At 44.1% G+C, this 24,813-nt stretch overlaps 2 long non-coding RNA genes across 2 annotated transcripts in view; both read right to left on the bottom strand.

Moving 5' to 3' along the window:
• Nucleotides 1-1,756, bottom strand: part of LOC121447539 — a 78,600-nt gene extending 76,844 nt beyond the window's left edge. The window contains exon 1 of the long non-coding RNA XR_005974187.1: nt 1,426-1,756. This is a non-coding gene — a long non-coding RNA (uncharacterized LOC121447539). The remainder of the gene's footprint in view (nt 1-1,425) is intronic.
• A 3,024-nt stretch (nt 1,757-4,780) lies between these two features.
• On the bottom strand, nt 4,781-23,614 carry LOC121447540. Its single transcript, XR_005974188.1, has 4 exons — nt 23,387-23,614; nt 20,308-20,383; nt 11,826-11,985; nt 4,781-4,849 (listed from the first exon to the last, which is right to left on the bottom strand). It is a non-coding gene; the product is annotated as an uncharacterized LOC121447540 (long non-coding RNA).
• Nucleotides 23,615-24,813: the final 1,199 nt, after the last annotated feature.

Raw genomic sequence — 24,813 nt, 5'->3', positions numbered from 1 at the left:
AGGTTTACTTTGGACCCCTCTCCTGACATTGTGATGTATATTCTAACACATGCCCAAAGACAGCTCCTTCCTTTCTCCTTTGAGCTGGTGAGTTTGGCTAATGTGTGTGTGTGTGGGGGGGGCAACTGTGAAGGACAGCCTAATGCCTCATTCCAAGGGTTAAGAAAAAGGCATGAGGGGCTGGAGAGATGGCTCAGTGGTTAAGAGCACTGACTGCTCCTCCAGAGGACCTGGGTTCAATTCCCAGCACCCACATGGCAGCTCACAGCTGTCTGTAGCTCCAGTTCAAGAGAATCTGACATCGTTATACCAATGTGCATGAAATGAAGTTAAATAAAGTTTAAAAAAAAAGAAAAGAAAAGAAAGAAAAAGGCATGAGAGTCGACGTGTGACAGCCTAGATTTGAGTTCCAATTCTTTCACTTACTCCCAGCATGAAGGAGGCTGACATCTCTTTCACAGGTTCCCTCATATGTAGGCAAGGAGAGTGACATCCACAGGGGATGCTGGGATATTAAATGATGTCACACTTCTCAGCACATGCCTTAGGTCTGCTGTATTTGCCACAATGGCAAAGTTTCCATAGCTACCAAAGTGACCATGAAACAGCCGATTTCACACCCACAGACCTCCTCACAGCAGAGCACACCTGGGCAAAAATAGTAAGTTTTTTAGGTCCTTTCTGGGGAATTCCAAAAGTCATGGACAGCTCCTGGGAATAGAAAATATGAGGACAGTGGGTAAGTCTACTGCGCACAGGCAGGAATGGCCGGCTCCAGTCTCATTCCGGCTTGCAACATGCTTGTGAGTCAGTCTACAGAGCTTGTCTGGAACGCCTCCATGATGCCTGTCCACCCTAACACTTATGCCCCACCCATGAAAATAGGCACTGAACTCACGCCTGCCCTTTGAGAATGGGAGCGTGTGGCATTCCAACCTCTCTGCAGCTGGATCTGGAGCTGGGGAACCACTTGTCTCACATGTCTAGGTTCTGTTCAGGTCAGCAACACCTTGGCTCATGCTTCTGCCCTAAGATAAGATGACAGCACTGGACAGACTGTTCCCTGCTGTCCTCCTTGCTTCTGGAGCCCCCATCTTCCTAGGCTCCTAGAACCTCCCAGGATACCACAGATCACAGCCCATGGGTCACTCCCTTTTGCCTTTCTTGACCTTAGGTCTTAGGGAAACTCTGACATAAAACTATACTTATTCTTCTACCCTTACCAAAATAACAGCGCATGTTTTCTGGGTTATGTCAGCTGCACGAGCTGTCGAAGACAGTGGAGAGGAATCAAATGTTCGCCGTGGATGGTGAGGCCACACACCTCACACTCACTCATTCATTGTGCTCTTCAAATCACTGCACAGGAGAAGTCAGGAAATACAGAAGATGGGCATGCAGGAAGAGAATTTTGTACACGCTCACCTATCATTTCTCCAGTGGAAGCTTCAGCCTTTAACAGAATCCCAGTTCTTGTCCTCATCAAGTTGAATAAAGCATTTAGCCACCAAGGTTCAGTCAGCAGCTTTGCTGCCACACTTCAGGCTTCCCCAGATCTCCTGTCCCCGTGATTGTTAGTGGGCCACAATTGGTGATAGATGGGGACACACAGAGTGACACGCAGCATTGGCACAGGAATGTGACAGTCTTATGCAGGGAGAACCCCTGAGTGTCAGGCAGGTAAGCAATCGTCTTTTCATGGCATAAGCTTTTGTCAGGCATTGCCCGGCTTACTGATGTTCTCTTCACCTTTCAGGCTCCCCTAAGGAATAGAGTCAATGGAAAAGAACAACGCTGGTTTTTTTTTTTACTTAATTAAACATATTTCCTACAAAGTTAGAACACTTTGATAAAATGCATAACACGACCATTAATTTGAATTCTCATTAATGACATATTAAAAGTGGCTATTTGTTTGTATCTCATAAACACAAATATGAGATATAATTGGATGCTTTTGGCTTTTACCTCAGAGACATTCCTAGACATTTTAGGACTCTTCTGAAAGCTGTCAACTGCTCTCTGTAAAAACACATCCATGAAATCATTTGCCTACAGTGTGCATGTCTGTACAGATTCCCCAGAGCCTCCTCAGGACCTTCCTTTCTCTCCTACACACAGTACAGAGCCAGGGTAACTACCAGTGTGCTGGTTCTCAACCCTGGTCTTAAACACTATGCTGTTCTTTCCTTGCTTTGTTGTAACATTAAGGTTCCAGAAAAAAAAAATCTCTTTCCACCAAAGTGACAGTTTGGAACCTGAAATATGGCAAATCTTTGGTATCAAAAACCCACATGGGTTTTCCTTATTATAGCTTTAACTGCCCTAGAAAAGGTTTCTCCCGATTTAATGAAACACGGGCCTTTATTTTGCTCTCTCCCTTCAACACCTTGGCGTCTACTTGTTTTGCTCCTGTAACTAGGAAAAAGAAAAGAGAAAATTATTAGTAATTAGAAAGGTCGTATTAACGTTCACAAAAAATTATGGTTTGGTTTCCTCTGATTGAGAAGTTAATTTTCCTTCTCCTTGGACCAAAATATTTTGAAGTTTCTACAAGCCTTTCTAATTGGCTGTGTAAGATACGGGTATACACACTCGGCCTTTCTCATCAAAGACTCACGCCTGTAAGAGAGTTGTCTTACCTCCAGTATACACCTCCAGCACCTCCACCCTCAAAAGGGACAACGCACCTTTAACAGATCAGAGTAGGGGCATTAGGTTCTTCCCAGATGTGAGGATAGGACCTCACAGGCTCCATCCATCCTAACTACATCCCTTATCTACCCTTTGTTTCCCAGGGGACTATCTAGCCTTCTCTGTATCTTCCTTGGTCTGGTATGTGGATTTGGGGCACTCCCTTGCTACATTTGGGACAGCTAGCTCCCACGAATGAAAATGCCAGCCAAGGCACTATCTAAAAAAACATCGAGTAAATGTTAGCAGGCATCTTCGTCAGCACGGGGCAGGAGCTGCAAGGGGGGCTGAACAACATGGAGATGTGATCTTTGATGACAGGCATCAGCTGCTCGAGTTTGTACCACATGCTCCGTGTGGCTACCCACGGAAGAGCAGGCATATGTAAACCCTGCACCCCACCCACCATCACCAAGACATGAATCCTGACACCTCTATGCCAGCACCACTGGTAGCAATACAGGTAGGCTCTGTAATTTTGCCCCTGGAAAAAAATACATGTTAGAATCAGAATTTTACAGCGGAGTTCTTGCTCTTTTGCTGGTAGGTTCTAGGACTGAGTGCCTGCTTTACATTTCGGACTGAAGTCAAGCATGGCCATCTGATTTGAGTGGCTCAACTCATTTTCAGCTGAGCTACCTCTGCCAAGTGAGTTCTGTGTGACATTGTGAGCTGGATATATGTCAAGTTGTTCATCAGGCAGGTCTTATGCCTGCCCCAAGGATAACACATACAACCACATGCTTCCCTTTTCCAGCTTTTCACTCCACTGTCAGCCAATTTATGGAAACTGCCGGGCAAGCAGAGCATGGTGCCTCATGCTTGTAATCCCAGCACTAGAGAGACTGAAGCTGGAGGGTCAATGCAGATTAAGACTTGAGTGAACTAGACTATGAATTCCTGGCCACCTGGGGCCATAGCATTCAAAACTGTCTCAAAATTAAATGAATAGATGTATGAATAAACTAAAAAATGAGGAAGGGAGAGAAACTTCTGGGTGAAAGTTTGTTAAATTTTATCTAAAGAAACATAGTCCTAATTAAATAACCATACTTGTTTGTTTGCTTGTTTTTAAGATTTATTTATTTTTAAAGTGTGTGTGTGTGTGTGTGTGTGTGTGCGCGCGCGCGCGCGCATGCACTTGGGTACAAGTTCTCTTAGAGGTCAGAAGAGAGCATCAGCCTCCCCTAGAGAAGGAGACCCCAACTGAACTTAGAGTCTCTGGAAGAACAACAAGCATCCTGAACTGCTGAGCCATCTGTCTGGCCCCCTTGGGTTTGGGGCGGGGTGTTTTGCTTTATTTTGTTTTGAGGCAGAGTCTCACTATGTAGCCCTGGCTGGCCTGGAATTCTTTATGTAGACCAGGCTGGCCTCAAACTGACAGAGTTCTGCCTACCTCAGCCTGCCAAGTGCTGGGTTTAAAGGCATTCCCCTACCACACCTGACTCTCCTTATTTTTTCAATATATATTTTTATGAATACTTTGAGAAGCATATGCATGAATACAATGTATTTTGATCATATTTTATAACACTCCTCTTCCTAATTCCTACCAGATCCACCTCCACTTTGTTCCTTTCCCTTCTCTCTCTCTCTCTCCCTCTCTCTCTCTCTCTCTCTGATTTTATTTATCTTGGGCCAGGTATGGTGGCACATGCCTTTAATTTCAGCACTTGGGAGGCAGAAGCAGGTGGATCTCTGTGAGTTCAAGGCCAGCCTGCTATACATAGTGAGTTCCAGGACAGCTAGAGCTACATAGAAAGATTCTGATTCAAAATATTATTTATTTTTATGTATATAGGTGTTTTGCCTGCATGTATATCTGTGTGTCAAATGCATGCCTTGTACCCAAGGAGGCCAGAATAGAGCATTTGATTCCCTGAGACAGAAATTACAGACAGTTGCGAGCCACTTTGTGGGTGCTGGGAACAGAACCTGAATCCTCTGGAAGAGTAGCCAATACTCTTAGTGGTTGAGTCACCTCTCCAGCCACCTGCCCACAACCACACATACACACACACACACACACACACACACACACACACGTACCTTTTAGTGACTCTTCAATACCTATAAAATATCTACAAGCACATCACTTGGTATTAAGTGGCATGGCTCTTGGTATGACTTCTGCCAACTTTCCCTAATGTTTTTCCTTAAAAAAAAAAAAAAAAACCCTTATAAATGCTAGGTTAATAGTTTCTATCATGCTTATTTTGAGCCTTTATCTATGTTTATGTGCATTCTAGAATCATGTACCTCTCCCCGTAAACTGGCCCCATTATTCAAGGCTGCCAAAATCCCCATTTCTTTGTATAGTCTTTGCTAAATTACAAGTGAAGCAAGGGCCTGGATGTCCAGGCCTGTAATCTCATTTAATAAAATGGAAAGTGACAAGTTAGAAGCTTTCCTTGACTACAATGAGTTCAAGGCCAGCCTGGGCAACTTACTAAAAATGTACTAGTCACTTTTCTTGTTGGTGGGAGACAAAACCAAACTAACAAAAAGACAAAAGCACTGAAGGAGGGAAGGGTTCACTTTGGCTCAGTTGGAGATAATTTAGCTCATTCAGCATTGAGGCCAGAGCATGAGGTGGGTAGCCACAGTGAGTCCCCAGTCAAGAAGCAGAGAGAGGAGCTAGAGAGGTGGCTCAGAAGTTAAGCACACTAGCTCCTCTTCCGGAGGACCTGGGTTCAATTCCAGAACCCAGATGGTGGTTCACAATAGTCTGTAACTCCAGTTCCAGGGCCTCATCAGACACCAGGCATGCACTGTGGGTGACAGACATACATGAAGACAAAATACCCATAAATAAATAAACATGTTTAGAAGCAGCATGGTACCCATCTCCCTTCTGTTTGTTGGTTCTAAGTCTCATCCCATGGCATGGTGCCACCCGACCTAGGGTAGGGCTTCCCATCTCTGTTAACCAATCTCCAGACCTCCTCACAAACACGCCCAGAGTTTGTCTCCTAAATGTCTCCTGCCTAAATGACAATCAAGTCTAATTGTTAGGGGCTGGGGAGATAGTTTACTCAGCAAAATGTCTGGCACACAATCATGAGGACCTGAGTTCAGTTGAGGGAAACAGAGAAAGACAGATCCTTGGGGCTTGCGACCAGCCAGTCTACCCCAATCTGTATGCCACAGATCCCAGAGAGACTCTAGCTCAAGACAAGGTGGACAGCTGTTGAGGAATGATAGTTGCGATTAATCTCTGATCTCCACGCTAGCACACACAGAGAGGGAGAGAGAGAGAGAGAGAGAGAGAGAGAGAGAGAGAGAGAGAGAGAGAGAATCATCACAAAGAAAAAGAACCTATTTCAAAATAAAAAGGAAAAAGGCTCAGGGATATAGTTTGGTGCTATAGCACTTACTACCACGCATGAGACCTTTGATTAAATCCCCGAGACCTTTGATTAAATCCCTAAAGCTAGAATTAAGCTCTCAGGAGAGGCCAGGTACTGGACAAAGCCCATTACTGGCATTACATGTCATTTATTACTGACAAGACAACCTATTACAGCCTACGTTTTACAGCCGAGGAAACAAAAGTTCAAGAAATAGAGTGTCTCGCCTGACACAGCAGAGCTGCAAAGAACTGTAACTCAACGCCAGGCTGCCTGAGGCCTGCTCTCTCGCCTTTAAATACCTTCCCATTCTGCCACCGAGGCTCTGCAGCTGACAGGCTCTTGAAGTACCTTTTTCATTCACCCCTATCTCACGTTACATTATCATCCATGGAGCTGTCTCCCTCGCTCTCTCCGGATGTTGAATGCATTACCGACTTTGACACATGCATTGATTTCCATCTGTATCAATACCCAGGGCTGTGTCTGAATCTTCTGTGGAACATCACTATAAGGAGCTAGCGATGTCAGTGTAGACATGCGGAGAAAGAAAGAAACCTGCTGTGCCCACAGAGGTCTGTGAACATGAGAAGAAACTGGCCAAAGCCATCCTTTCTTCTTTAAGTAAACGCCTGATTGCTTGGTACAGGTACTCAAAACACCATCATCTCTTTATCTGGGCAGTTACGTTTCTGGTTACGGGGACCAAATACTTGACAAAAAGCAACTTAAAGGGGAAGGACCTGTGTTTGACTCACAGTTTGAAGGGACATAGCTATCATGGAGAGGAAGGCCCAAAGGCAGGTGGCTCCAGAGCAGCAGGAGTGTGCAGCTGGTACCTCTTCAAATCCCAGTGGAACAGAAGCGGAGCTCAATAGGAAGCGGGCTGGGCTGGGCTACAACGGCCCAAGGCCTTCACTTCCTTCAACAAGAAACCTACAAAGTTCCACAACCTTACAGTGACACCAATTAGGTCCGGGTATCCAAATCTATAGGGGACATTTCACTGCAATACCAGCCAACCAGCTCTTTCTTCTAAGAAAACTGTGGTAGACGCTAGCAAGCGCATTCAGAAAACAAGAGTCATGGTGCGGTTGACCTCAGAAAGAAAGCATGTGGCCTGAGGGAAGCCAGCCAAGCCTCAGGGTGAGGCAGAGCTGTCTAGAAACTGAGTAAGGAGAGTGAGACTTCAAGAGAGAGTGAGCAGGATGACCCATCAATGGGACTTCTTACCATGGCAATGCCAGTCCAGGCCCCAGTGCCCACAGGCTGAGTGATTTGAGTTTAGTGTAACAAAGAGACTACTCTCAAGAGTGGTAGGGAATACGGAAGTCCTGGGCTTGGCGCTAGGTCCTGTGGTCAGTAATCATGGAAGTATTACCACCAACAGCTTGAAGGGGAACCTGGTGACAGTGGCTGGAGGACAAGAGATGTGACCTTGAGAGAAAGGACATGACCAATTCTTCCAAATCCATTCTTAGACTCCTTATGAGCCAGGCCTAAGCAAAGGAAAAAAGCAGGGAAGCTTTGGTTCCATCCACAGAGACTGGAGACCAAGCACAGGGTGGGATGAAATAAGGCAGAGGAAAGAAGGACCCTGAAGAGCAAGAGGAAAGACAGGTTGGAGTAATGGACTTGCTCAGTGACCTGTTAACAAAGCACAGATTGTATTATCATTGTAAAAGATAGATTTTTTTTTTCCTGGCAGATGCAAATGCTGAAATTCTAACCCCTAAATAACTGCTTAGAAAGGTAAGTAGGATTAAGCAAGGCCATAGGGTAGGATTTAATTCATATAAGAGGTGCTCCTATATGAAGTGGAAGAAAAGGCTGGGGAGATGGCTCACTGGGTAAACTGCTTACTATATTAGTATAAGGACCTGAGTTCAAATTCCCAGAACCCACATAGAAAGTCGGGACATGCTTGTGTGCATCTGTGATTTTTTAAAAAAAAATGTATGGCTAGACATCTCTTAAAAAGAGGAGGGTGAGAGATAGGGAATAGGAAGAGATAGATATCTGGGATACCTGTGCACGAGGGGTAGGTAGGCACAGAGAGAAGATAGCCATTTACAAACCACAGTACAGAGGCGAATTGAGACAGATTCCCAATAGCTCACTGACCAGCCAGTCTAGTCAATTAGAGAACACATGTTCAGTGAGATACCCTGTCTTGAAAGATGAGATGGAGAATGAGCAAGGAAGACACCCTATGTTCACCTGTTCACCTCTGGCCTCTACACACATGTATTCATGCACTCACATGCAAGCATGTACACACACATACACACACACAAAGAGAAAATGGAGCTACCCTATAAAGGGGTAGCAATGCCCTTAATAGATACCAGAAGCTAACAAAATAAAAATCCCAGTGTCAGAACACTATAGGCCTCTAGTTATACTTGAGTCATAGGATGTGGAGAAATAAAACTGGTACTGACCTAAAAGCTTCATCCCTACTGACTAGCTTTTATCATGCTGCGAGGTGCTATGCATGCTGCCAGAGAAGAAAAGTAACCATCAACTATGCCCAGGTACTTATAAACTATAAGAATTAATGACCTGACAAGACTAACCCACTGGTTCAATAGTGGCACAAATATAATGGGAGTAACCAACCCCTTTCTGATTGGATTTAACTCATATCTGGCACTATTATTGGGCCAAGAACCTATGGATAGACAGGTCATGAACATTAGGGCAGAACCTATTACTAGTATTTTGGTTAATAGGCCAGTATTAAATAAACTACTAATGATTTATCATCATGCCCACCAATGCATGCATCTCTCATCCCTCATCTGAGAAGCTTCTATTAATATTAGATGCTGATTAACACAGAGAGTCACAACTGGCGAAGGTGCAGAAAGTAAGAATCTGTAGAATTCTCAGTCTTAAATGGAACGTGTATACTGCATCCCCTCCTCCCAAGGCTTGGGGATCATTGTAGAAGAGGGGATGAAAAGAGTATAAGTGCCAGATGTTGTGAGTGACTACAAAGAAACAATATTTTCCAGACATGGTGGGCAGCTGAACTCATAGCAATTGTGACAGCAGACATAAGACCAATGCAAGGCCAAGCTGGACCAAATCCCAGCATAGAGATGGGAGTTGAGCATGCAATCCACCCTAGCTATAGAGCTATTGGCAATTGTCAGCTACCGGGAAAGGAAAAGACAATTTTCTTTAAGCCCCTGGAAATCAACCAGATACCAGTAAAAGACCATATATACAAGAATATTTAGGCAGCCCAAGTTGGTCCTATTGGTTTTCGGTTTTGTTTTGTTTTTTAAGGATACAAAGTTGAGTGGGTAGAGAAGGAAAAGGTAGATCTGGAAAGAATTGTGGGGGCTGATAGGTATGATCAAAATATGTATAAAACTCTCAAAGAACTAATAAAACCTTTAAAAATAGAAATATTTTTTTAAAGAAGGAGGAAGGGGGGAAAAAGGAGGAGAAAGATATCTGGAATGCCTATGCACAAAAAGCCACGTGTAGGTGCAGGAGAAGTAGCCATCTACAAAACAAAGTATACATAGAGACTGCACTTTCATTTCCAAGCCACCCACACTGGAATAATCACACAAAACCATATTAATTACAACTGTTTGGCCAATGGCTCAGGCCCATTCTTAGCTATCTCTCACATCTTAAATTATTCCATTTCTATTAGTCTATATTTTGCCATAGGCTGTGGCTACCAGTGTGGCATGTTACTCCACATTTTAACTGAATCAGTTTCTATCTTTGAAAAATTAGTAGATGTGCTACCTTTCCATTATTGTGATAAAATACTTGAGATAAGGATGGTTTATTCGGACTTATAGTTTCAGAGTCAACCATGTTTGGTTGGTCTCATTATTTAGGACCCTGAGGCAAGGCAGGGAGCATGTGGTGGAACAAAACTGCTCACTTCAAGGTGACCGGAAAGAAGGAAAAGGAGAAAGAGGAAGAGGAGGAGGAAGAGGGAAAAGGAGGAGAAGGAAGAGGAAGAAAAGAAAGAAAAGGAGAAGGAGGAGGTGAGAGAAGAGAGGGAGAAAATGGTAAAAACAAGAAGAGCCAGTGTCCCAACGTCCTGCTCAAGGGCACCCCCCCCCCAATGACCTGACCTTCTTCCACTAAACCCAATCTCCTGAAGGCCCCACCACCTCCTAATAGTGTCACAGGCCTGAGACCAGACCATTAAGCAAGTATTTTTGGGAGACACCTCATGATCCAAACAGCAGACTTCATAGTAATATCCAGATACTCACTTTTCCTTTAGCAAGAAGACCTGGTGTCTCTGGGTCTACATGCCAGCATGTCTACTCACAATCTGAACCACATTATCCATTACCAAGTGTGCCACAGCAACCACTCCATCATGGGCCCCAAGAAGTACTTCAGTGATCAATCTTTATGCCAAAATTCTTATCAAGGGGCCCATGTGGCTACTGATGTCTAACCAATATGCAGTTGCTCACAGGCAACAGAGGCAATCAGTATTTTGGGCCACCAAGGATTTGAACCAATAAAAATGTAACACCAACTCAGGACTGTTCAATCTAAGTAATTTTTTAAAAAGTACATTCCCCTAAAAGTGTGCAGTGAAAGCCAGGGACCTGGCTATATGTGTGATACAGCTAAAGAACGCATCAGTGTGTAGAACAGACTGAATGTTTGTCAACTGTCCCCAAATTTACACTGAGACCTGATTCTTTGTGCAGTGGTATTAGGAAGAGAATCATATGAGATCATGTGAGGTTTACGTATGCTGAGAGCACCTTCATTCTTGTCACCAGGTGTGGACGTAGTTCTAAAAGCACAGCTGTCTTTGAAACAGAGGCTGGAATCTGATATCTATATTGACACAGTTGTGCTTTGACTGTAGGGGAAAGCTTTTAGTTTACAGGTTTCTTAGATGATGGCGTTAAAACAATCCCAAAAACTTAGAAAAGAAAGTGGAGTCAAGAGCAAACCTGTTGCCATAGCCAGGCTTGGTGGCGTACAAGCATAATCCTAGCACTGAAAGACTGAAGTCGCGAGGGTTGCAAGTTCAAGGCCAACCTAAGCCTCTGGCAAGACCCTGTCTAAAAATAAAACAAAGTGAAACAAAACAAAACTGCTGATAACTACCAAATCACTCTGGGGTAGGGACATGGGGAGGGAGGGGTTGCCATTAGGAACAGAGCTGCCTCCCTCCCAGGATGCGTAAGGTTCACTGTGCAATGACCACACGCCCATCAGCCATCTGAGTGATTTCAGGTCACTTGCTCCATGGGCATGCACACTCATCAAACTACCTCTGTGTTAGACCTCGAATTTCCTTCCCTCACCCAGTGCCTAGCAGTTGGAGCTTCCCAGACTCCCTGCACATTGACATGTTAGCTTTCTGGCTGAACGCATCCATTTGGGGAGCTTGATTAAAGAGCTCCCGCCTCAAAAGTTCAATTTGACTCTCTAAGCCCTGAAAAACCGCATTTCTGGACCTGAAGACAGAGCCAGATGTTCCCTTAGAGGTCTCCTGAGAGCCACCAAGCTGGCCTTGCTGGCAAGCATCCTCTTCTCTCCCCTTCCTTGTCCCCACACACATGCCAAAACCCATCTTTAGCCATATGGCCTTGCTTCAAAATAATAATAACACAGAAGCAACTGAACAGTGTTCTGCATACTGAAACTTAATGAAAAGGATTCCAGTCCATGTGCCCACAGGTGGCTATTTAACCGATGTTGATTAAATTAAATTAACAATTCGGTGGCTCCATCACAGCAGCCACATTCCAAGTATTCAGTACCTACCTGTGGCTAGCAGTTGCTGTGGTGGGCGGCATGGCTAGACCACTTCTTTCGCTGCTCAGAGCTCTTTAGAACAAGGCTGATGATGGAGTCAGAAAGGCACGGTGATGAGTGCGCACAGAAGCACCTTCTAAGGGCTCGCAAACTACACAGGCTGGACCACCTGCATGGGGAGAGCAGGCCAGAGGAGTAAGGTTAGGAGCTCCCCGTGTGTCTATCCCAGTCTGACCTAGATATCACGCCAACCTTCTATTTAGTGATGAGCTTGAGCTTCTGTGGGTTCAAGTTCACAGATGCTTCATTTTTGGACAGCCAGATGCTTTCAAACTCCTAAACTTCAGGCAAATCTCAAAACGCCTCCCTCCCAGCGCCAGACTCTCTGAAAGAAACCTCACCATTGGGACCAAAAGACAAGGAAAGGAGCATCTCTCCCATCCAGATAGCCCTGCAAGTCTTCCTGCCAGCAACTGCAGTCTGTTCCCCACTAGACATTCTCCCAGTTGGCAGGGCGGGATGACTAAGGCATCTTATAGGAGGGAGACTGGGCTCAGGGAAATCTGAGTATGTGGCTCCTGGCAGAAGGCTAAGAAGTTTTAGGTGAAGCTAGGATGTGAGATTCAATCTTCCAACTTCTGAATAAATGTTTCTCTTACACCATGCTCCTCTTTAGAAAAGAGCCCTCCTGATTGCAACCATTGGCCCAGGTGTTAGAGAGCTAGGACATGTCCTAGGAAGAAGAGAGGATTCTGTATCCCTGAGTTCTTGACACAAAGCAACGGATGAAGACACAGAGGAGTTCTAGCTTGGGAGACAGAATAGAATACACTTCCCTTATGACAAGCGCTCCACTTGCAGGAATGAGGCTGTGCTGTCTGTTTCTAGCCATCTAGGATGCTAGAAAGATGGATGAAATCATAGATGGGGAAATTGCTGGAAAGACAGTAAGAAGCCAGAAGATTACAAGTCTCCTGCTTCCCGGAACCCGAACAAAAGTAAATCTAAAATAAACAGACATTTTTTTCTCAGCCTTTTATTCTTATGAAAGAGAGAAATGTCAAAGAAATCAAGCGTACATCAGACAGATTATATATATAAATCCCCCCGTCAGGGGTTTCCACGTGTCAGCAAAGGCTCAACTCAGCCTCCTATATTCACCCAGTTGGTGTCCTAAATAATGAGATTCACTCAGAACATAACAAGTTAATGAACCCACCAGCCCACAATGGACCTTCGAAAATGCCAGAAGCACAACCTCAGCCTTCTAAATACATTTCTCTGAATTGTAATGAGCCAGGCATTGACAATCTGCTTGAAGTCTAAATAACGGCCTCCTTTTAACAGAACACTATATTTTTCCTCACTAGTCTGGATAATGGGGTATTATTTTATTAATGAAGAACGATTTGGTGTTGAAATTTACTTATTTTTAGGAGAAAGGAGTAGTGAAAAGAAAACATATCCAATTTTCCTGAGGCTTGCTTCTTGGTCTAGCTTGTGTTTCGGATTCTGTGAGTTTCTCTGAAGTATGCTTTAAGGAGATGGAGTCTGGAAAAACCTTATGAAATGATAGACTTTGGGGAAATAAAAATAAATGAAAAAACAGAAAGGAGAGAAAGAGAGAGAAGTGTGTATGGGGGCAGAGGCCTAAGCCAACAGAAAAGTGTCTTCTAGTAGAATACTTGGCTCTCAAGTTCCTACCTGTGGGTAAAAGGATTCTCAAGCCCTCCATAGGGTTCACAGGCTTCAGTTCTCACAAAGAGGAAGTCATACTTGTCTGATAGCTTCTCCAGCATGCCAATTTCAATCTGACAAAGTCTTCCTGAATCAAGGACAGGGCAGGCGGCTGACAGGACCTGTGAGATGCTGTCCAGTGCAATTCCGCAGGCAATATTTCTTCACTTTCCCGATGGGCCTTGTTTCAGCTCAAGCCTATTGATCCCCCTCCAGATAAGCTGCTAGGAGTCCTGATATGTTTCCATCAGTGCCCTGGATCAACCACCTTCAACCAATGGGAATCCCTTTCCCCCATTTTGCCCTGGACATTGGAAGCAGAGTGCAGTTAGAGGTTTTTATTACGCTTCCCTGGAATGAGTCTTTCCTTGAGATACCTGTTTTCCCTAAGTCCATTGGTTTGAGTCTATTGGTCACTAAGAACTTAAACTAAAGCAACTTCTCTCAAGACTCAGTTTTCCATGGGGTAGGGTGTGGTTGGCAACATACCCTATGCATGTATAGCTTACAGTCTGAAATACACGAGGTGTTTGTGGGTGCATTTTTTATACTCAAAATACACCCTTTTCTAATTCATCTGGATTCCAGAAAAGAGAACCTGAGGCCCTTCTCTGGGGATTTTTATCTGTCTGATGATAATGTTTCTCTGCAGAGACCTAGCTGGACTGTGCAAAAGGATGTGAAGCATTTGTTCCAGGGACATCGAGACTTCACTAGGGGTCACAGGGAGAGAAATGGAGGAAATGGGAAATGTGGGTGCCTAGCGAATGAGTACTGGACCACACTTGCCAAGCTGTCTGGGCTCCATTGCAGGCTGGCCACCTATTGCCCTTTCCTGAAGACACTTAGCCTTTCTGAGAGCGATTTGCATTTCCACGCTACCTGAGAAAGTACATGAGCACTCACTGTTACAGTCAGGCTGGGCCAAAGTACGTTGTGGTAACAAACAGTCCCCAAGGTCTCCTTTATATTGTACATGGCCTTTTGTTCCCCATACATTCTCCATGATGGTAGGGTTCTGGTAGTCCCGGGAAGCCAGGCGCTGGGAGCTCCCTGCTGACAGCTCTTTCACAGTCCTCATGCAAGGCAGAAATGGGTGTGTCACACCACATGCAGGCTTGGGAATCTTTTAGCATAAAGTGGCAGATAACAATTCTAATTCTAGTCCGTGTGCTAACTCAAGTTGGACAGCCTGTATGACTTTAGAAGAGATGAAGCATGGGCTTCTCCCAGCACCTGGATGGAAGTCCTCTAGGAGACTAGTCAGCTGAAGCTTCAGTCCCCTTCTGCAGATGGGGCACCTTACAGTCTCCAGGAGAAGCCCAAACACTGTGTGTACACAACCACGTGCCTTATAAACTTTAGAAATTAAGATATTTTGTGTTTTATATTTTCATATGTGCTGTAGGTCCCACAAAAGCTTCGTCTGTTGTGGACAGAAAGAAATCCCTGGCTGTTTGTCAATCGCTACAACGAAGGGCCATGCATGTGGCACTATTCTTCCAAACGAAGACGCCATTGGAGCATAACAGAAAGCTCGGGGAGGGGTGCTGGTGACTACTGCTTCTCCCTCGCCTGTGTCCTTTCCTTGGTCTCAGTCTATGACACCACTTCTTGCTTTGTAGGAGCCAGCATCCTACCTTCTGGAAAGTCCTAAATACCTGAGATCACAGCCTGAATTATAGGCTTCTAGGAGTTGAGGGTGGAAGTGACCTTATAGTCACAAAGTATCCTCTAGCTTCACTCAAGAACTTAAAGAAGAAAGAAGGCAGTCAGGTTTACACAACTAACTAGGAGGAGCCATGTCCCCAAACTTTGAGCCTCTACACTTTTCCTTATAGAATCGCACACAGCTCATTAAATAAGTATTGCTTGACTCTGGTGCCAGTATGAACTGAAATTGGAGCTGGTATTCTTGTCACCATGGAGAGATGCCATTACTTTCTGCTTCTGCACCATCAAGCAACATCCCAAGTCACACCATAAATTTCTCTGTTTCCTCAAAATTGACTTTTCAGTGCCTTTCCTCACCTCCCTTTTGTGTTTAAGACTAATCCAAGGAAAATTCCTCTCTAGTCCTCTTCATCCACACATCCCACTCTCTGATCCTTCCATCCCCGCACCACACTGCAGTACCCCATCCCTGTACCACACCCCAGTACCCCCACCCCTGTGCCACACCCCAATACCCCATCCCTGAACCACACCCCGGTACCCCCATCCCTGCACCCCACCCCAGTACCCCATCTCTGAACCACACCCCAGTACCCCATCCCTGAACCACACCCCAGTACCCCATCCCTGCACCCCACCCCAGTACCCCATCCCTGAACCACACCCCAGTACCCCATCCCTGAACCACACCCCAATACCCCATCCCTGAACCACACCCCAGTACCCCTACCCCTGTATCACACCCCAGTACCCCATCCCTGAACCATACCCCAGTAACTCCATCCCTATACCACACCCCTGTACCCCCATCCCTGCACCACACTCCCCAGTCTTCACTATATAGACAAGTTCTTCCTTATTCATAAACTACATTACAGCCTCCTTCTGCCCCCAATACAACCTATTAGAGCTAAAAGATCATTTAAGAACCACACGGCCTAATCCCTATATTTTATCAATGTGGAGAAGTTTAAAAGAATTAAGAGGTCTTTCTTTCTAGGCTGCATGTATCAAAGCAAGCCCAAGGATCCTGATTCTGGGGTGTTTCTCTCGTATTTTTCCATACTCTTCAGTGTGGGGGAGATTCTGCAGTTTACCTTACTGATGCCCAATGTTACATTTTTAGGAGATGATACAAACAAGAATTGATTTCTGGTTTACAGTCTGGTTTCTTTACTCTTGATAATGAAGTAACAATGACTGAGATTTCTTCTGAGAAACACTTTTTTTAAGAAGCAAGTTTTTGCTCATAGGTACTGACCAGTTTTTCTACCTTTCTGAAGAATCGTCCTTAGAAATTCTCAGCATTCAGAAAGAGGAGCATACATGCTTTACATCACCTACTTAGACAGGTGGGTCTGTCAGCGTATTGAAGAAACTAAGCCACACACAGTCACACACACACACACACACACACACACACACACACACACACACACACGAGTGGCTGACTGGATATAGTTTAACAAAAGGATTTCTCATAACACTGTGGCCAATATAAGATGCAGAGCAAGCAGAGACCTAGGTCAGCAGCAATAGCTGGTCAGCTACCACACACCTCCAGGCTGCAGTACTGGGATCTGTATCTGTGATGATCCAGAAGCAGAGCACTGTGTCTAGAGAGAATACAGTGTGCAGGGAATGGAGACGCCATGGCAACAGAGATGAAACCCACCCTGGCCTCATTTGCCTCCTCCCTCACTGTTTCTCACAGGGCTCGCCAGTGGATTGAGGATGAGAAAGCTCTTAGACTCAGCCTAGATTGTTCTCACGAGTGGAGTGAGAGAATGCCGTGCCCAGGAGCGGCAAACGGAAACTTCCACGCAGCTTGTTTCAACATTCTACAATCCCCAAACCGCTCTTGAAGGCCTACCCAAAGTCAGAGCGTCTTCCTCCCAAATGCCACCTCCTCTACGTGAAACTTCCCATCCGGTCCCCCAAGTCTGAAATTCCCATCTGAATTATCTGGTCACGTTCATTCTCTCACAGTGTTGCTCACGGAGAAACCCCTTCCGATTTAAGCCCCTCTTAGTGAGGGTTAGGATTACTGATTCTGTACTCTGAGAAGCTGAGACATGGCGGTCCCACAGGCAACCCAAAGAGGGGAGGGTGAGAGGTGAATTCTTCTCTTCTCCACATCAGGCAAAACGCCTCCTCCTTGTTCTCTTAGCCTTCAGGTTTTTCCCCCAGAAGAAAATTGCCACCTGATAAATATAATGGGGAAAATCACTTACATCAGGAAATCAGGAAAAGTTTTGTTGTTGTTTTTTTTTTTTTTTGGATTATTATATCCTACCTAAAACACAAAATTCCTCCAGGTAACCATGAAAATACCTACAGATATCCTCTCCCTCCAAGCCATTTATGTAATATGGCTTAACACTACTTTTCTCAGTTTTGCCAAATAAAGCTGTATTTTCAGCTTTCTAGAATTTTCTTCACTCCTCACCAAGGCAAACCTACTCCTCATGAACTCCCTTCCTTTTTTTGGGTATCATTTCTAAGGAAACCAGGCTCCTCTGCTTGGAGCATGGGTGGTGTTGCTGTGGAGACCCTGCAGACACGGCCACCCCTGTGTGCCCTCCTCCGTCACTAAGGCAGTTGCTACAGGTGCCCTTCAGCCAGCCCAGCCAGTCTTGACCCCTCTCTGACCTGGGCAGAAAACTACCAGCAAAAGTTTGCCTCCCCTTGTTTACACCTTCCAAACTGTCCATCTAATCTCTTCTACTGGGCAGAAGCATCCCCTCCTTTCAGCCATGTGTATTTTCGAAGCCCATCTGGCTCGCCAGGCTGATTCGGTCACTTTGTTTTAGACACGAAGGGAGTGAGTTTAGAGACATTCAGAGAAACACTCTTTGTGGAATAATTTCTCCAGCCATAACTGTTCCTCAAATCCTTTAAAAATATTTTTTTACCAAGGTTGGGGACATGGCTTAGGAGTAGAGCACTCACCTAGGATGTGTGAGACCTGTGTTCTGTCCCCAGCATGGGAAGGAAAAAGAACTTATTAAATGAATCAGTGGGGGGGTTGCAGCCACAAAAAACTCATGTATGATGAATTATGAGTAATAATGTATCGTACAAAATCTACACAGCAGAATCAACTCAAGTATTTAATCAACTCTTCTTGAGTTGATTCTAGAGAATAGATTGATAATAGAACCAACTGTCAAATTGATAAATAAAATAAAATGTGGGATATATGCAGCCACACAGAGAAAGCCTGTCATTTGCAGCAACACAGATGGGCCTGGGCGGCATTACGTTAAGTAAAAAGTCAGGGACTGAAGGGCAGAAATTACATGTTTTCACTTACATGAAAAATCTACAGAGCTGATCTCAAGAAGCAGGGAAGAGAAAGTGCTTACCAGTGTCTTTGAAGAGTTGGGGTGTGGGGGGCACAGGGGTAGGAGAGATAAAGGTACAGCTGGCAGGAGGGAATAGCTTACCAGTGATCTGGAACACACGAGGATAATATGGCTTACCACAACTGGTTGAATATATTGAAGTAGCTAGTAAAGAGAATTTCCAATGTTCCCAACACAAAGCAAATGCATTTGTTTGAGGATGTAGATATGCCAATTATATTTATCTAATTATTACACATGAAACACAGATGTGGAGATATTCTATACAACTATCATATCCAACTGAAAATAGAAATATTTAAAAATCTGTGCATAATTTTATATGGGAATGATTGTAAAAAAAAAGTATTATAAATAAAACTGTTAATTTGATTAGGTAATAATCAAGTTCCAAACATTGAAAATGAGTAGAGGATGGACAGTCTGGGCAAGATTGTGTGGACCTACTCCTTCCTAGCTCTCCCAGCTAAGGACAGCTATAATAAACTCAGACAGAATGAAGACACAGTTGAAGGATTGGGGATGATGGAAAGAAGGACTAGTTAGGGATTTCAGAACTGGAGAAGGGGTAGAGAATGGCTTCTCCTGACCTCCCGTCCAATGGGAGAAATGCATTCCCAACGTCGTAGCTACCAACCAAGGAGCTGGGTACATCCTGTCTCCCCTGAATCAAATGGGAGTCAAGCACCAGGCATGTTTGATGGCAGTACAAAATAATCAAAGGACTCTTATCGATCACAATAAATGTCCAGGAGAGTTGGTCTTCCCCAATGAGATTATGACTCTCCTCCCCCCCCCCGGGAGACACCAAGTGTCCAGGGGACACCAGCAAGAATTCTGTCAAGACAGGCCGCTCAACCCAGAAAGCGTTTTTACTCACATACGCCTGAGATTTTTCCCACCTATGGACACTGTCTCCACGTTCAAGAATCCAGAACAAGACATACGATATTTAAAGTTCTTGAAGGTAACTACAGAAAAATATTTTGAAATAAGTCAGAGAAAAATGTGAAGTTAACTAAGGGAGAAAACGAGCCGAATGACAACATAGTTCTCATCATGGAGGCCAGAGGAAATGGGCTAACATCTTCTTAAAGTTCTAAAAGGAAAGATTGCCAACCATAAATATTACACAGCAAAACCGTCCTCCAGAAATAAAGCGGAAAAATCAAGATTCCCCAAGTAAAGCAAAGTAGAAGCTCATCACGAGAAGAATATCTCTTAAGAATGCAAGGGAGGTTCGTCAAACAGAAGAAATGGTAAAAGACAGAAACCCAATGCTCCCTGGAAGATGAAAGAAAAAAAAACTAAGGGTTATAAGCAATGGAATTTGCCTCTTGATGAGTTTTTATTTTTAAAATTTATTTTATAAAATTACAAGCCCTCCAAGACTAGTGTTGAAAATTGGCAAAGATAAAGGGAATTAAATGGAAGCCAGGTTTTCACAGTTCACTGGAAATGGTTACATACTGAAACCAGGATATGTTAATAACTGAAATATGTAATTGGAATAGCAAAGGAAGCTGTGTCTAACGTAGCAAAACACTAAACACGTTAATAAAATCTAGAAGGTAATCATAAGCAATTTGCAAACAAGTGAAAAGAGAAAGATAAAAACCAAAGAAGAAACTTAGCAATTAATTTAGGCCTCTCGTGAAACAGAAGACAACAGACTCCCATAGTGATGAAGGCGCAGCAGCTGGGATTCATACCTAGATTATTGTGAGGTGGAAGGATCCCCCTGTTGCCTGCCTTGGGGAACAGGAATGCTAATCTCTGCAGCCTTCCCTGAAAAACAAAAGAAGCAAAGCTTCTATTTATCGGTTTGCTTGCATATTTGGGTTGTTTTCTCCCCAGTGCTGAGGGTGGAGCCCATGGTCTCTTCTACTATTGCAAACTGTCTTAAGTTGCTAATTCCCCCTTGTGCCCAGACTGATTAGTATAAAGTCATTGTTACTGAAGCCTGTCAACACAGGCTTTGTGAGATCCTCTAAAGTCTCACTGAGGATAAATTCACAAAACAAAATTCTACAACACCAGATGAAACTATAACTACCATATGAGAAAAAGCTACAGTAAACTATGGGCTATATTGCCTGTTGCTGTGGTTTGTGTATTTTGATTTTTCATCCATGGTTCTTGGCTCATAAATCCCGTACCCCTTGATATTTCCTGAATGACTATAACAATAACAATAATTATGATAGAACAGTATTTTGGCCTTTTGCTCTTGCTTCTTAGATCACCTTTAGAACGAATGACTTCAGCATGATCTTCTGCTGTTGTTGTTATTTGTTTTTTTGGCTTTTGGTTTTGTTTTTTTTTATTTTGTTTTTCCAGGACAAGCTTTCTCTATTTAACTCTGGCTGTCCTGGAACTCGCTCGGTAGGTCAGGCTGGCCTTGAATTTAGCAATCTGCCTGCCTCTGCCTCCCGAGTGCTGGGATTAAAGGCATACACCACCACCACCTGACTCAAAGTGATCATTCTTAATTAAATTTATAATAATCATTAGTAGTAGTGTGTGTGTGCATGTGCAAGCACACTCATGCACTGGACAGTGCATGTGTGCAGGAGTTGGTTCTCTCCTTACATGGGGGGATCAAACTCAGGTCATCAGTCTCGGCACCAAGCACCTTTACCACAGAACCTCTCAGAGCCCCACATTTAGTAGTTGTTTTTTTTACTGCTTCTTAAAATGGACCATTTTCCCATCCCACTCGCAGTGTGTAAGTGATCTAGTTTCTCCAAAGCGACAACAATTGAGATTCCACTACTCTATTGTTAGCTACTCTGATGGTGCTGTCATAGCATCTCATTATGATTTGTTGGAACATCCCCAGTGGCTAACGACATTGACAATATGCCTGCAGGTCCACCTATCGATCCTGTCAGTGAGATGTCTTCTAACTGGGCTTCTTGTGTTGAGTTTTTAGCACTCTTTGTGCTGTGTGCTCCAGCTCCGTTGAATGTGCTGCTGTAGCCACATTTATATACAGTTTGTCTATCTGTCTCCCTAACAGCCTCTTGCAGAAGTCTTCAGTTTTAATGAAGCCCCATTTATCAGTGTTTCTTTTTATGGATTGTGTGCTGTAACACATTGTCTAAGAACTCTGCCTAAACCGCGACTCTAATATTTTGTTCTAAAAGTTTGATAGCTTTATATCTTACATATATGTTCATGATTGATTTGAGGTTAACTTTTGTGTGAAATGTGAGACAAAGTGAGGTTTTGCTTTGCTGTTCTACTGTCACTGTCCAGATGCTCCAGTGCAGGTTTTGGGGAAGGCTCTCATCCCCTGAATTACTCTTAAACTTTTGCCAGAAATCACTGGGATTTGTTTTTGCAGGTCTGGTTCTCAGTTTTCTACTCAGCCCCATTGACCTATGTGTTTATTCTCTGCCAATATAACTAAGATGCAATCTTTGTTTGTTTGTTTGTTTTGTTTTTTGAGACAGGGTTTCTCTGTGTAGCCCTGACTGTCCTGGAACTCGCTCTGTAGACCAGGCTGGCTTTGAACTCACAGATCCACCTGCCTCTGCCTCCTGAGTGCTGTGTCACCACTGTCCAGTGTAAGACAGAATCTTAACACCCCTGCTATATGATAAATTTCAACATTGGATAGATTGATTTTTTCCAAAATTATCTTAACTAGTCAAATTCTCTTGCCTTTTCATGTACATTTTGGGAATATTCTTATCTATGTCCACATTGCAGGGCTGGTAAGGTGCCTGAGAGGTTGACATACTTGACACATAAGTATAAAGACAGAAGTCTGGATTCCTATGACCCATGGAAATACCAAATGGGCATGGTGGCTCAGCCTTAGAGACCAGAGGCAGGGCATCCCCAGAGCAAACCCGCTAGTAACAGCAGGCACTTTGGCAAGTTCTAGGTTCCCTGTCTCATTGAATAAGGTGGAGGATCCATCAAGGATGATTCTGACTCCAACCTCTGGCCTCCACATGTACATGGACCCTTATACATGTGTACTCTCCACACACACACACACACACACACACACACACACAATGTAAAGGAAAGCACTACAGAAATACTGATAGGAATTTGTTAAACCTGTCTATCAATTGTAATGAAGCGAAGTTTTACTAAGTTGAGTTTTCTAATCAATAGCACATGCTCACCTCTGTTTATTGGGTCTCCGTGGTCTTCCTCAGCACTCAGAATGCAGTCCTGTATATGTTTTCTTAGATTCATATCCAAATATTCTTTGTGCGTGAATGTACCTTGCATTGCTCAGCTGCAGGGTCCATGTGCCCACTACAGAAGTCATTTGATGTTGGTCTGATTTCTTGTGACCTTACTGATTTCATTTATTAGGAATCATGGCATGTCTGACTTAGTTTTGAGGACTCGTTAAGAGCTTCTGAAACAGTCAATCATGCTATCTACCAAGGACAACCATTTCTTCCTTTCTTTTCTTTTTCTGTCTTAAATCACTCTCATGTGGTCCCACCGCTACATTGGACGTGGACAATGGGAGTGGCTATCCTTGACTCATTCTCAGCCTTGTGAAGAAAAAAAATCCACTAATCTTAGCTTTCTGTTTCCTGTTCTATTTTGTAGTTGTTTGTCTGTTTTCTTCCCACAATCTTTCTTTTTTTTCTCCGGTATCCTCCCCATCTTGTTGCCTTCCTTTGTTTTGTGTGGAGGGGACCCATTTCATTTGCCTATACTGCTCCTGAGTTTATTTTTGTGTGGCCCTTTACTTATTAGTAACCACTTCATTGCCACACTATCCGCACACATCTCGCCCATAGGGATACTTACTTTCTGCTGCCTTTCCAGCAGCAGCCCAGCAGAAAGGGAAGGGCAGCCTCACTGCTGCGAGCAGAACCTGAGCGGTTTCCACTGCTGGTGGAGTTGCGTGTGGAAGGAAGAACTGTGGTTGCTGTTCCTAAGTTCACAAAAGCAAAGTTGCAGTTCTCCTCTTGGCTTTGTCTGACACCACCCAAGCAGAGCTGCTGCCACCTCAGTGAACAGGAGTCGTGTTCTCTGCCTGGCCTTCACTGGCACTGGTGGTAGAGGAACGACACAGTTTCTCCTAGGATTTGATGAGAGACAAGCACTGTCAGGAAGCTGCTTATGCTGAGAAGTGCTCTCTCGATATTTGGCAGAGAAAGCAAGCTATCTTTGATAGTTAGCCTGTCAGGGTTTCTGGTGTGCTCTTTGGTTGCACACCTAGAACGTGTGACATAAAAAGAAAACCTGGAGAACTCACCAACATGTCTTATATTGTGTCCTATGTTACATAGGTTTCTATTGCACCATGTTCTATGTGGGGTCCTAAGTTACAAAGGTTTCTATTGCACCATGTCCTATATGGGGTCCTATGTTACATAGGTTTCTACTGCTTTGACCAAATGTCTGAATGGTCAGTGTGAAAGGAAGAAAGAGTTTATTTTGGTTCATGGTTTCAAAGTCACTTGGCTGTCTTGTTTTGGGCATGTAGTGGGACGCATAGGGGGAAAGACTGGCATAAAGCAAAACTGCTTATCCTTGGAAGCTAGAAAGAAAGCTAAGAGAGAAGGCCCTTAACATTCTAGGGCCCTTACATCCCCCTTAAGAGGCTGGCGCCCAACAACCTAACTTTCTTGTACTAGACTCCACCTCCTAAAGGTCCCACCAGTCCCAATAGTGCTACAGGCTAAAGACCAAGTTGTAAGCATATGAGCCGGTGGGGGCATTTAGCATCCATAACAGGTCCCAGAATCTTGACTGTGCTTCATTCTCTCCACTTTTCAGATCCATCTTCTACTACATAAACATATATAAACATATGCTTATATAGATGGAGTGCTGAAAAGAAGAAATAGGAAAGAAAGTTATCTACTCTGTCTTCTCAATGACATAAATGCATCTTGACATTTGAATTGTTGCCAGCACTTTTAAATTAGAAATTTTCAAATGAGAATCCAACGATTTGGTGTCCCTTGGAATATCTGGGCCATACTCTAACACGGAAACACATGACGAGGGCTGCACTGCCCTCTTCGGTTACCTACTAGCCACAATGGCTGTGTGTGTATTAGTTACTCTTCACATCACCTACCAAATTTCCACCTAGAAACATCGTAAGGGAGGACAAGGTTATTTGGGTTTAGAGAAGGGATGCAAGTCCATCATGGAGGGGAAGACAGAGTGGCAGAAGAGAATGGACAGGAAGTGGATCTAATCTATGAAACCTCAAGGGCCAC

This window comes from Microtus oregoni, unplaced genomic scaffold (assembly GCF_018167655.1).
Source record: "Microtus oregoni isolate MIOR12 unplaced genomic scaffold, Mior012 000004F_ref0000308, whole genome shotgun sequence".
NCBI classification, from domain to species: Eukaryota; Metazoa; Chordata; class Mammalia; order Rodentia; family Cricetidae; genus Microtus; species Microtus oregoni.
The sequence above is the reverse complement of the archived record's forward strand: the minus strand, read 5'-3'. Positions and strand labels throughout refer to the sequence as shown.